The sequence below is a fragment of the Euleptes europaea genome, chromosome 18 (genome assembly GCF_029931775.1).
Source record: "Euleptes europaea isolate rEulEur1 chromosome 18, rEulEur1.hap1, whole genome shotgun sequence".
Lineage (NCBI taxonomy): Eukaryota > Metazoa > Chordata > Lepidosauria > Squamata > Sphaerodactylidae > Euleptes > Euleptes europaea.
In genome coordinates, this window is record NC_079329.1 from 17524349 (window position 1) to 17537903 (window position 13555).

Here is a 13555-nt window from a genome sequence, read left to right on the forward strand (position 1 = left end):
CAAAGGACGTTTATTGAAAGACTCCCCAAGTTTTGTAAAGATTGGGTCGGGGGGGGCTGAGATATGGGCCCTGAAAGGGGTCCCCCCACCCTTAATGTGCATCTCTCAGCAGAGCTTGCCGCCCACGCACAAAGCTCCCAGCCCCGACAACAGCTGAGAAATTTGCAAAACAACTGCAAAACAACACAACCTTGTTAAACAACACCTTTGCAACACACAACTGAAACCTCCCCCCTCAAACCAGGGAGCGAGAGACTAGAAGGGGGAACACACACCCCAGGCAGAACCGACGAAAGCCCCCTTTGGCTTCCCCCCCATCCACAGAAACTGCTCCCTCCCCACACACACACAGACTCTGCTTTCCCCCCACACACACACACATACACAGGAGAAAAATTATAGATTAAAGCCCCCAAAGGGGTCTTACTGTGGCTGTCTTCTGTCCCATCAAGAGGGGCTGAAGAGGACTTGTAATCCAAGATGATTCCAATTAGGCACGGAACGTTTTGCTCTGGAGATGCACAGGATCGGCTGATCCATTCATCCCAATAGGGGAAAGGGGAAAGGGGAAAGGGGAAAGGGGAAAGCCCATATCTCAGGACCCCCTGACCCAATGTTCACAAAACGTGGGGGGTATCTTAAGAACACTGGTCTGAAACTCCGCTCAAAGTTTGGGATCTGCACCCCAAAAAATGTGCCCCCTGCAGCCATGGAAAGAGAAAAGGGGGGGAGGCGATATTTCTGCCCCCACTGAACCCATCTTTACAAAACTTGGGTAGTATCTTAAGAATAATTGACTGAAGCTATGCTAAAAGTTTGGGGGCTATATCCCCAAAAAAGCGCCCCCCTGCAGCCACATAAATGGAAAAAGGGGGAGGGAAAAGGGGGAGAGCCCATATCTCGAGACCCCCTGACCCAATGTTTAAAAAACTTGGGGTGTATCTTAAGAACACTGGTCTGAAACTCCGCTCAAAGTTTGGGATCTGTACCCCCAAAAATGCGCCCACTGCAACCATGGAAAGAAAAAGGTGGGGAGCCCATATCTCGGGACCCCCTGACCCAATGTTTACAAAACTTGGGGGGTACCTTAAGAAGCTTCATCTGAAGCTCCAGTGAAAGTTTTGTGTCTGTACCCCAAAAAATACGCCCCCTGCAGCCACAGAAAGGAGCGAATGTGCACAAGCACCCCCCCCCACACACACACACGAGGATTTCGCTCTCTCTCTCTCTCTCTCCCTGGCCGGGCCGCACATCAGCTGATTCCTCCAGTACTCAATCCTGACTGATTGGCCAGAAGAAGACCCAGCTTGCCCACCGATTGGCCGGGGGAGGAGAATGCTGCTTACTGAAGGTTATGCTGCTTACTGACGGCCGAATTGGCCGAATTTATTCGCCGAACTCCCGAACTCGCTGAATTCGCCCCCCCCGGTTGCCCGCCAGTTTTGAGTTCGATTCCTCCCGAACTAAAAACCACCGAATCAGGGGAAATTCGGCTGATTTTCAGTTCGGGCCGAACCGAATTGACAGCCCTACAAAGAGATAGAATCCGAGAATTGGCTTCTATGCAAATTACAAAATGATCTATGTAGCTGGCTTATGTTAACTGGTATAGTTCAGATACAGTTATTCACTCTGATCTTGAAAGATCAAGTGGACTTAAAATCAAATATGAACACATGAACACATGAAGCTGCCTTATACAGAATCAGATCCTTGGTCCATTGAAGTCAGTATTGTCTACTCAGACTTGCAGTGGCTCTCCAGGGTCTCAGGTAGAGGTCTTTCGCATCACCTACTTGCCTAGTCCCTTGAACTGGAGATGCCGGGCATTGAACCTGGGACCTTCTGCATGCCAAGCAGCTGCTCTACCACTGAATCATGGCCCCTCCCCATTAAATTAATTCACTCAACCCTATTCCAAATATGCAAATACTTTAATGCATCTATATTAGAATCCATTCTGTCCCCTCCCCGTCCCCGCTCCCACATTTACAAGCAGCAGTGGTCTTTTTAAAAAAAATCTGTATGCATTTCAATGCAAAGATAGTTACAAATAAACAGTAACTGCTTCACAGAATAAATTAGGAGCCAGTGAGTTGGATCTAGTCAACTTTCTTTTCTTCATCTTACCCAATTCCCCTCCTTACTACAGCCTGCGTCCCCCATGATTTTTGTCTATGTAGGTCCCATGATCCTCAGCAAAGCCTTTTTAGCGGTCAAAGGGGAGCCCTGCCTCCTTTTCTCACCAGTGGAAAAGCTATGCTTCTGTCTCTGTGCCACAATGCCCGTGTCAAACTTTAAGCCGGCGGATTTTGCGGCAGGGTTTTTGCTGCTGCTGGCAAACTCAGACTACCTCTGTGCCATTTGTTTCTCCTTCAGCTGCCCTGTAAGATATTCTTGGCTACCTTTAGCTGGCAGCCCCTGGGAGGGAAGAGTGACATGAGGGAGTCATGAAACGGTCAGACCCAGCAATGAATTACGGGCCCTGGCAGACCCAGGAGAGTGATGTTCAAAACATCATAAACTAAGAAAAGTTGCCACCTGGCTGGTTTTATGTGGACCAGGATAGATTTTCTGACACTCAGAGGATGACGGAGGTTGCCCCTCCCTTCCCACCAGACTCAGGATGAGTGAATCGGCAGCCCCATGACAACATAGAATCATAGAGTTGGAAGGGACCACAAGGGTCATCTAGTCCAACCCCCTGCACAATGCAGGAAATTTTGAACTACCTCCCCCCCCCACATCCACAGTGACCCATACTTCATGCCCAGAAGATGGCCATTAATGACATTAAAAAAATACCCCCCCAAACCCCAAAGCATACAATAAAAGGCTTGTTGAAGTTCCACTGCCCCTTCCACAAATTACGTCCTTCAATGTGTGGATGTTTGGCAAGGCATGTGTCACTATTTACAGGATGCTTGGTTCCCTCGGATCCTCTACCATCATACAACCCTGCCACTGTCTGGGGGATAACTCGCTGTGGCCCCGAGTGACTTCCCCTGAGCAGCCCTGCATCTTAGTGGCCAAAATGGATGAATGGAAAAAAATAAACTCTTACCACTTAGGAGGGAGAACCACCCCACAGTCTAACTAGCCCTGTTCATGTTACAGTGAACACACATGCATCTGGACTATACGTGTGAGAGGGAGGGTATCTTGGCCATCTTCTGGGCATGGAGTAGGGGTCACTGGGGGTGGGGGGGAGATAGTTGTGAATTTCCTGCATTGTGCAGGGGGTTGATGACCCTGGTGGTCCCTTCCAACTCTATGATTCTATGATCTCTTTGTAAAAAACAGACTATGTGTGTTTTTATGAATGAAACCACACACCGGTACCTGGATAAACAGGGGTTTGCATTTACCTATACGTGCATTGACTATAACACGAGAATGCACATAAAAAGAACTGTATACTGTACATGGATTGCACATGCCTTGGCTGTAACTTGTGAATAAGGCTACTGTTACGTAGGGTGGGGACCTCAGACCCAACCAGTCTACTCCATATTGTGTGACTCAGCCTTGCACACCATGTTTTCCAATCTTTGATGCCTTCATGCAGGCAGGTCAGTTGTTCAAATCTACTGATTTCTGCCTCAATTGTTGAGACAGCAACATTTTATTAAAGTAGCACTGAGAAGGATGAGAAAAGAGCAGGCCAAAAGATTGACCAATTAGTTTGGAGCTGGGATGGGACACCCCTTAGAATATCAGTACTGAATAGGTTGTTGACCAACAGCTGAAGAGACGGGTCTATAAACAAGCATGGGATCCAAACATAGTACCCCTTTGCAAGGGTCCATGCTTTGGTGTCAAAAAGATACAATTTTGTTGGAGAGTACTGGATGTGCTTTACTGTTTGACCTTTGAACAGATGGTTGGGAGCTCTAATCCCCTGCCCGTTTTTAAGCGACCCGTGGAAACTGATAGTTCAGGTGTGAAGATTGGAAGAATGACAAAGATGAAGCCAAGTTGATAATCCACATTGCTTTAAAAAGGGTGCAATTACAAGCACGAACAACTTCTCTCAAAGATTTAATCTTAAGCAATGGCTTGTATCCTATGAATGAGTTCCATGCATGCTGGTTTCTGTCAAGAAGTGCACACTTCTGGTGGCACTTCTCTTCATGCAAGTGCCCATTGGAGGTTGGCAACCCTAGTTGGATCCCTCCAGATGTGAGACATCGTTGTTGAGCTCTAATACAAAGGAGGAGGATGTGAGGGCAGGAGCGCCTTCACTGCCTCTTTCCCCCAAACTTGAGATATGCCTCCTCATGATTCTGCCCTCTTCTCCAGTCTTGGTGGACTCTGATGGACACTAAGACCAGAGCCAGGGACACTCGCCAATTCACCAATTCCAACTGACAGCCTATTAATTGACCTGTGTCAAAGATTGTCAACATGTTCCCAACGTCATGACAAACACCCTTATGTAACTGGCAGCCTGCCATTCCCCTTGCCTCATGGGGTCATCTGATAGTAGTGGCAAGAGGGCCTCTTGCTCTCCAGGTGGTAGGGCTACATATACCTCACACATCATTTAGTTGCAGGCCATCCCTACTCTGCCATTCTACAGAATTTCACTGCTCTCCCGCCTCTTCCTAGTTTACACATGAAGCTGCCTTCTAGTGAGTTAGAACATTGGTCTATTGATACCAGTATTGTCCCTCTTCACTACTGGCAGGAGGCTTTTGGGGTGGGGCCTGAGGAGGGTGGAGTTTGGGGAGGAGAGGGACTTCAATGCCACAGAGTCCAATGGCCAAAGCGGACATTTTCTCCAGGGGAACTGATCTCTATCGGCTGGAGATCAGTTGTAATAGCAGGAGTTCTCCAGCTAGTAACTGGAGGTTAAACCAAAAAAGAAACAGCACAGGCTCTTAGTGGAAAATGTTATACTAAATTCATTAACACCTATATTCAACCTTACACATACCAAAATACATTAACAAAACACCACCAATGGCAAGATAATCATACAATAACAATCAATTGTTGGTAATTAAGTTGGTAATTAAGAAGTTCAATTCCCAAAGTTGGCAAGCACTGAAATAACGCCCAAAGAAAAAAAGCCACTAATAAAGCCACTAAGGAAAGACAATTGGAGCTGCTGGGCGGGTTGGTCATGCACAATAAAGCACTTGAAGACGATGCCAATAGTTAGCCACAATTGATTTGTTATTGTATGATTATCTTGCCATTGGTGGTGTTTTGTTATTGTATTTTGGTATGTGTAAGGTTGTATATAGGTGTTAATGAATTTAGTATAACATTTTCTACTAAGAGCCTGTGCTGTTTCTTTTTTGGTTCAACCAGACATTTATACAGCACTATTGTTTGTTGTTGTTTGCCTAGTAACTGGAGGTTGGCAACCCTATCCATGAAAGTGTCCACTTCCCTCTTAAAGCCTTCCAAGATGGCAGCCATCACCACATCCTGGAGCAGGGAGTACCGGCTGAAGCAGAGGATACCACAATGTGCAGGCCATTGGTTATGATTCTAAAACCACAACACTTTCCCCATGTACCAAGTGTGTCAAAAGTCTAATCTAAATACTTAACATCCTACAATCCTAACAGGCTGTGCCATACAGCTCCACAGCTGACGCAAATTGCTTTGCGGAGGACGTGCAAGTCTCAAAGCTCTCCACCTCCTCGGCCCCGCAGTCGTCACACATTATCACTAATTTTCCAATGCACAAATGTTGGCACCAACCGGAGCTCACACATACCAGTTTGTCTGCGGACACTCTAATGGCACCTCTGTACAATACGTGAGAGGTTGACTGCAGAAACGATGACAGCCCTTGGGGCTTGTTTTGAAACAAATGGGAGGATTCAACCAGGTTTTCTGCCAGTTTAAAAGGGATGTGGGGTCCCCTCTGACCACCTGGCAAGGCTATGTTGGGAATCACGAGATCTATATGGACAGAGTGTAAGGATGTGTTACTGGCAACCAAGGTCAAGTTAATTCATGCCATTGTATTCCTTATTACTGTGTATGGGTGTGAAAGCTGGACAATGAAGAAAGCTGATAGGAAGAAAGTAGATTCCTTTGAAATGTGGTGTTGGAGGAGAGTGTTACGGATACCATGGGCTGCCAAAAAAAACCCAAAAAAACATATCAGCGCGTTATAGATCAAATCAAGCCTGAACTGACCCTAGAAGCTAGGGTCATAGGGCCACCATGAGTCGGAACCGACTTGACGGCACTTAACACACATATGGACAAAAGCCATGTGGCAACAGGGACTCTAATAATGACCATGAGATTTAATGATAAAGCTGGCTGGATTTAACCCAAAATTTAGACACAGAACTTGACTTTTGAACATGAAATACAATTGTAAAGACAAGAATACTTCTGAGCAAGATCAGAGTATTTTCCCCTATGGAATCACAGAGCATATTCTGGGTTTTGGAGGTAGGGCTTCCAAGCTGGTCTTGACAAACATCTCTCTTTTTAAAAGATTGTTTTCCTAATTGCTGTCACAGCAACCCGAGCCTACCATGACCTGTTTATTCTCAGCCTATTTACAAGGACCCAGCCCTTTCCCTATTTACCAGTGACTGTGTGTCCTTCTAAGAACTTGACACTACTTGGGGGTGTAATTAAAGAGGAAAGTGATGAAGGCAATGAATGCCTTTGCCTCCAGCACTCTGGGGTACCAGCCACACCTGGTTTCAGCAATGCGCCTCCATTTGCCTGAACATTATCACCAAAAATTATTTATAAGTCACCCTCGAGAAGAAACCCGAGGATAAGCGCCTGACAGAAGGAACAGATCTAGAATGAGACACACAAACAGGCAAAATGGCGTGGGGCGTACTCCCGTTAGCAGAAGGTAAAGGGAGCCAGGATAAAAACAGCCTAGATGCTCTACCATTGAGCCAAAGTCCCTCTCATTCATTCATAATGGTAGTCTGTTATACAAAAACAGGGAGAGCAGAACCACAAAATATGAGTCATGGATTATTTCTTGGGGGGGGGGGCTCAAGTAGGGTTACCAGGTCCCTCTTCACTACCAATGGGAGGTTTTGGGGGTTTAGCCTGAGGAGGGCAGGGTTTGGGGAGGGGAGGGACTTCAATGCCATTGAGTCCAATTGCCAAAACGGCCATTTTTTCCAGGTGAACTGATCTCTATTGGCTGGAGATCCATTGTAATAGCAGGAGATCTCCAGCTACTACCTGGAGGTTCCGGGAAAAAAATAGGCTCTGTGCTGTATAGTTAATGGAGAAACCAAAACAGCACACAAGGCAACAATGCAATAGAAATATATTAAAGTGAAAGTGTGGAATTTGTGACAACTTTCCTATATACACATATACAGAAATACAATGTACAAACAATTACAAATTACAAACACATAAAAATGCACATAGAACAACCAACAATCCCAGTCGCAAAAAAAAGGTTAAATAATTAGCCTTCTAACAAGATCTTCTACACAAAGGTAGGTATATCAACCAGAGGTTTTCACAATTATTCAATGAATAATAACTTTTTCTCTTTCAGAGTAAGAATAACAGCAAACTTGGGAATGAGTCCAAAGGAAAGGCAGCAGAAGCAGCAGGGACGGGTTGTCTAGATCATGTGACCACGTTTCGCTATATGCTTCATCAGCTGCTCAATCTGCAAAGGAAATACCATATGTCTAAAAAAAACATAATGAGTGACAATTCACAGCAGCCCATCCGGCTTTCCAGTAAGATCAATGTCAGAGCGTATGATCGTTATTCCTCAATGCATACAATATTGTTATTCCTCAATGCATACAACTGTTGATCAGTGGAAGGGATTGGGAAATCCCTTCCACTGATCAGCAGTTCAAGATTTCTGAGCTCCGGGGCTAGCATCCTGTTTCCGCCATCTTTCAGAATTTTAGCACTGTCTTACAATTCTTCTTTCGCATTGACTGCAGAGCTGCTCACCATTAAGGTATTTAGAGCTGGCAGATGTCCATTCGGTCCCCTGACAGAGTAGTGTACAGGCAGGTGCAGTGGTTAGAGCATTGGACTAGGACCTGGGAAACTCAAGTTCAAATCCCCGTAGAAGCTCGCAGGGCCGGTTACCATCTCCCAGTCAACTTAACACACAGGACTTGTCGTTGTGAAGATAAACTGGAGGCAGGGAGAAGGACTTTGTAAGCTGCTTTGGATCCCCATCCAAAGGTATAAATATCTAAACTAATACTAAAGAAATTAATCTGTGCCATGGGGTTTCTGAGCTAGAGACCGTGTATCAAAGAAGCCATGAATCCAAGTACCTGTAACTGCTGGGAACAGCCTTTAAAACCCAGACTCTGCTGTGCCTCAAGAAGAAAACAAATGCTCCTCTGCATCACTTTGGATGCGATGACAATAGCCCCCAAGCTGTTGCATAGATGCCTCCTCTCGCTGGGCAAATGCTCAAATTACATGCACATGCAGACTGCTATGTCTCCACTCCCCAAGTTCTTTTTTGGACATTAAAAAAAGTAAAGGTAAAGGTCCCCTGTGCAAGCACCGGGTCATTCCTGACCCATGGGATGACATCACATCCCAACAGTTACTAGGCAGACTTTGTTTACGGGGTGGTTTGCCAGTGCTTTCCCCAGTCATCTTCCCTTTACCCCCAGAAAGCCTGGTACTCATTTTACCGACCTCGGAAGGATGGAAGGCTGAGGTAACCTTGAGCCGGCTACCTGAAACCGACTTCTGTCAGGATCGAAATCAGGTTGTGAGCAGTACTGCAGCTTACCACTCTATGCCACGGGGCTCTTTTTTCAGACATTACTACAGTGAAAATGCAAAAAACAAAACATGTTTTAAATACTTCTAGGTGGCTGTTTCTTTTTTTCCTTGCAGAACTAAGGGAGTTTTAGGGAGCACACAAGCTCTCTGCTCGCAAATGGCTGCAGGCTCAGAGAATGATCAGAGTTGCAAGACACCTGGTTTGCAATTGCATTGTTAATATTAAGCAGGTTTCTGCCTGGTCAGTGATTGTACGAGGAATTCTTTGGGAACGTCATTGATCTCCCAAAATGTCCTAAATGAAAGCAGTAGGTGTGATCCAGATCTACCGAGGCAGAAGCAGATCCTGTCTACATCCCCCACCAGCTCTACAGATGATCAATTTGCTATACTGCATGCCCACAAAGCACTTCTAATTCTGCTCCTGGCACCAACCCAGACATTTCTTCCTCCTTCTGATTTACATCCCTGGCCCCCTGCACAGAAGCAGCATCGGGCGTTGGCAGCATTAGAACATCACACAGTAAATCACATGCTGAAGTCTGGATCTGCGGGGCCTTGTTTCATAAGGGACTTCTTTCAGTCCCTTGCTGCACTTTGTCCCCTGCCCAACAGCAGACTGGCAGGACTCAGCCTAGAAGCTGCATGTCTAAATGCCATCTTCCGTCCTTGTAGGGTTGCCCACTTCCATGTGGGGCGGGGCTGGAGATCTCATGGAATTAGACTACAAACAGCTGAGAGCCAATGTGGCGTAGTGGTTAAGAGCGGTGGTTTGGAATGGTGGACTCTGATTTGGAGAACTGGGTTTGACTCCCCACTCCTCCACATGAGCAGCGGAGGCTAATCTGGTGAACTGGATTTGTTTCCCCACTCCTACACATGAAGCCAGCTGGGTGACCTTGGGCTAGTCACAGCTCTCAGCCACACCTACTTCACAGGGTGTCTGTTGTGGGAAGGGGAAGGTGTTTGTAGGCCGGTTTGATTCTTCCTTAAGTGGAAGAGAAAGTTGGCATATAGAAACCAACTCTTCTTCTGATTTGGAGGGTGAACTCTTTGGCATTATCGCCTGCTGAACGCTCTCCCCTACAGGAACCCCACCCTCCCCAGCCTCCACCCACAGAATTTCCCAACCCAAAGTGGGCAACCCTACCTACTTGAATGGGGAGAGGTTCAAATTTGGCTGATTAACAACACCAATTTTTTTTTTTTTGCATTTTCCTTCCAGGCTCCTCGATGGTGGAAATCCAGATAAACTGTCCAGGAGTTGAGCTTGCTTGATCAAAAAACATGCACTGGGAAAAACAACTCTTGCAAGCTTACTCATATGAGCCAAGCTTGCCTATTTGGAACTTGTTGCAAGAACTCTGCTTCAATGAGACTAATTTTGCTAAATCTGTGCTCTCAGGTAGCTCTAGCAACCAATTCAGGTCTTTGTCGCTCTACAACAGAAACTTTACGACAGTTAAGTTACAGCACAGCTTATATACAAATGCTTCTAAGCAGATTTTACCTAATTTGATGGCTATGCAGCCTTGCTACTGTGCTCAGGAAAAAACTTTCACAAATAGTATTCTTGTACACCCCAAACCAAATTCCAATGGCAACTGGGGTGGGAAAATGTTTCTGTTTTAAGTTTCTGGTAGATTAAGACAGTGAGTTGATCCAACCAGCTTTTCTATTGATCAAAAAGGCAGGAGGGGTTCTTTTCGTTCACCACCCAAGGCTATTCTGGGGTCTCTAGTAAGAAGGATAATTTAGGAAAATTAAGCAAAAAAGCTGCCTGTATCCAACCCACTGTGTTTCACAATACTCAAATGCCTAGAGTCTGAAAACATACTTTCAAGTTTCACAGGAGGAAGAAAACAACTAACATTAGTAGCTTCAGCCACTGTTTGTATTCGTAGTTTCTTGCCTCAAGAACATATCTCTTTGTGGTGAGCTACGTGTTCTCAAGGTTATCAGGAGGGACTTTATCTATACCAGAGTACTTAAAATGCTTCCCTGGATGGGACACACACACACACACAATTTTTGTACCTCATAGGATACATAAGCATCCAAACAGCAAAATCCATAGATTTCTGGGGTTGTTTACACAAAAAAATCTGTTAAGTGGTAAATAGGGGATGCTGTTTATTAATGTTCAGGTGGCAATGACCTAAGAGGAAGAAGCAGAAGAGCGACATCTTTATGCATTCTGCCCCCGAAAATGGGGGGTATGCTTAGATTAGAATCTGCAGGATGGAACAGTGAAGAGTTACCTTCATTTGACATTGGCACTACAGTTTCTTTTTGTCACTGCAAAGAGAAAGAGACGGCACGCTCTTTATCATTCTGGTTATAAACACCTAGGATTACTGCCACCCCCTCTTGACTGACAAGACGAGAACCTTCACTTAGCACTTCAACACAGGTTAAAAGAAGAAGTCTGCTCTTTACATCAAAAACAAAACTGTACACAAATCCCTTTCTTCATCCTGGCAGTATGACTACAAAGGTGGGTCCGGTGAGAGCCAGTGTGGTGTAGTGGTTAAGAGCGGTGGTTTGGAGCAGCAGACTCTGACCTGGAGAACCGGGTTTGATTCCCCACTCCTCCACATGAGCGGCGGAGGCTAATCTGGAGAACTGGATTTGTTTCCCCACTCCTACACACAAAGCCAGCTGGGTGACCTTGGGCTAGTCACACCCTCTCAGCTTCACCTACCTCACAGGGTGTCTGTTGTGGGGAGGGGAAGGGGATTGTAGGCCGGGTTGATTCTACCTTAAGTGGTAAAGAAAATCAGCATATAAAAATCAACTCTTCTTCTTCTTAATCTTTGCCACGAGATCGGCCCTCAAATGAAAATATCTGTTCTTGTACTAAGAAGGAGAAAAGGGCTTCTGCCTTTCCTAGGCTGATGTTGTGCCTCCTTGGCTGGCAGTTCAGGAGAGCAGCCAAAGGACTGTTGTGTAACAGTCAACGTGTTTGTGTAATCTCTTGTCACCAATGCTGGGAATCTGCTCTCGCACCTCAACCCTACGGCCCACTGGACCCGGTCCAGCAGGCTAGGCTTATCCCCAAGATGCCATTCGGTTGGGACAACTTTGCAGGTTATCTGGGTCCTCTTCTCTCTGAGTGACATCAGGACTGTTTTGTCGGGATTCCTTACTTCAGGCAGAAGCCAGGGACTGTTGACCCCTGTTGGCAGGAATGAACAAACACTCATGGCATCAGAAAGGACCGTAGCCCAACCTCACCACCCAAATCCAGCATCCTCCGTCCTCCAAAGGCCAACCTTTACAACCCATACCTGCAGAAGGGCCCTCAAAGCCAGCACCTGAAAATGACATGTAAACAATCAAACCACAGAGTGCATCGGAAGGCAAATCTAGAGCTCCGCTATGTACTCCTACCATGTATGACATCCAATGAACCACACAATAGTACAGAATTAAAAGACAAAAAAACCTAAGGAAAGCTGTAAGTCAGGGGTGGGAAACGTCAGGCCCGGGGGCTGTTTAAGTCCCGCAAAATCATTTGGTCTGGCCCTTTGTGGGTCTTGGCAGATCTCTAGCTCAGAAGGATCTATGGCTGGTGATCCGCCTCCTCCCGTGGACAGGAATACTCTCTATTCAAGGGGGATGTGAATTTGTTTTGCCGAGAAAAGGAACTTTTCCCCCTTGCAGAAGAGTAGTTAGCTATGGAGCTGCTAGGACCATTCAAGAAACTGTGTTAACCCTTTCCCACCCGGGCCATGGAGAAGCGTATTCCCTCTGTACAAGAGGGCTGGGGGCGGAAGTGGCGACAATGGAGGGCTTAAAGGGGGCAGGGCCAGAATGCACGGGGGGGGGGGGGTTGAGTGTGTCCTCATTTCATCCCTGGAGGTGCAGGTAGCAGGAGCTGGCTGTAGAATCTGGCCCTGACCATGCAGAGCAGGAGCAACTCCGGAGTGCAGCTGGACGGCTACGCCCGGCTGGTGCAACAGGCCATCCTGTGCCACCAGGTGGGTGAGTGCGCCACTAGTTGGATGCCTGTCTGCTTGCCTGTGCTTGCTCCTGCTTGGGGCTTGGTCGGCTAATTTTTAAGTTGATAATTTGGTATGGCCCGCGAATGATGTAAATATCCAAATGGCCCTTGGCGGAAAAATGCTTCCCCACCCCTGCTGTAAGCAATGTAATAACTAGAATTACATGGACACGAGAAAAAGCAGTAAAGGCTGGATAATACCTAGAACAGTGGTTCCCAATGGGAGCGCTGGGGTTCCCTGCAGGCCATGGACTTTCGCACAGTCATCCTGGAATTCCTTGGTGGCCTCCCATCCAAACACTAACCAGTGCCGACCCTGCTTGGTTTCCAAGATCTGATGAAATCTGGCTGGCCCGGGCTATCCAGGATAGGGTGAAATCCACTGACCTAGAATAATTACTGCAGTAGACTACGATCCAATTATTCCATTATTAAGGGCTGCTCAAATCTACTGCAGATGCATGAAATTTACATTCATCCCGCTGATGCATTTATACGGACAACAGAAAGACAAGGGAGATTTTACAAAGAGGGGCCAGTTTAAAACTATGATCTGATCAAAGGGCAACCTCTTTGGGGCTTTGTAAAAATTTTTTTAATAGAAGACAGAGTACTGCCCCCAGGTGGACGCAGAACATAGCTGTGCACTAAAATAGCTACCTGTTTGTGCTCTCCAGGAATAATAACGGTCCCCTTTTTTAGCTGCTAAGGGTATGCATGATTATGAGTTGTAATTTAGGCTAAAATCCCATTCAGAGCTATTTTTGGGGAAGCTGCACATGGTGAAATGATGTTTCTGTGTAATCATAACCG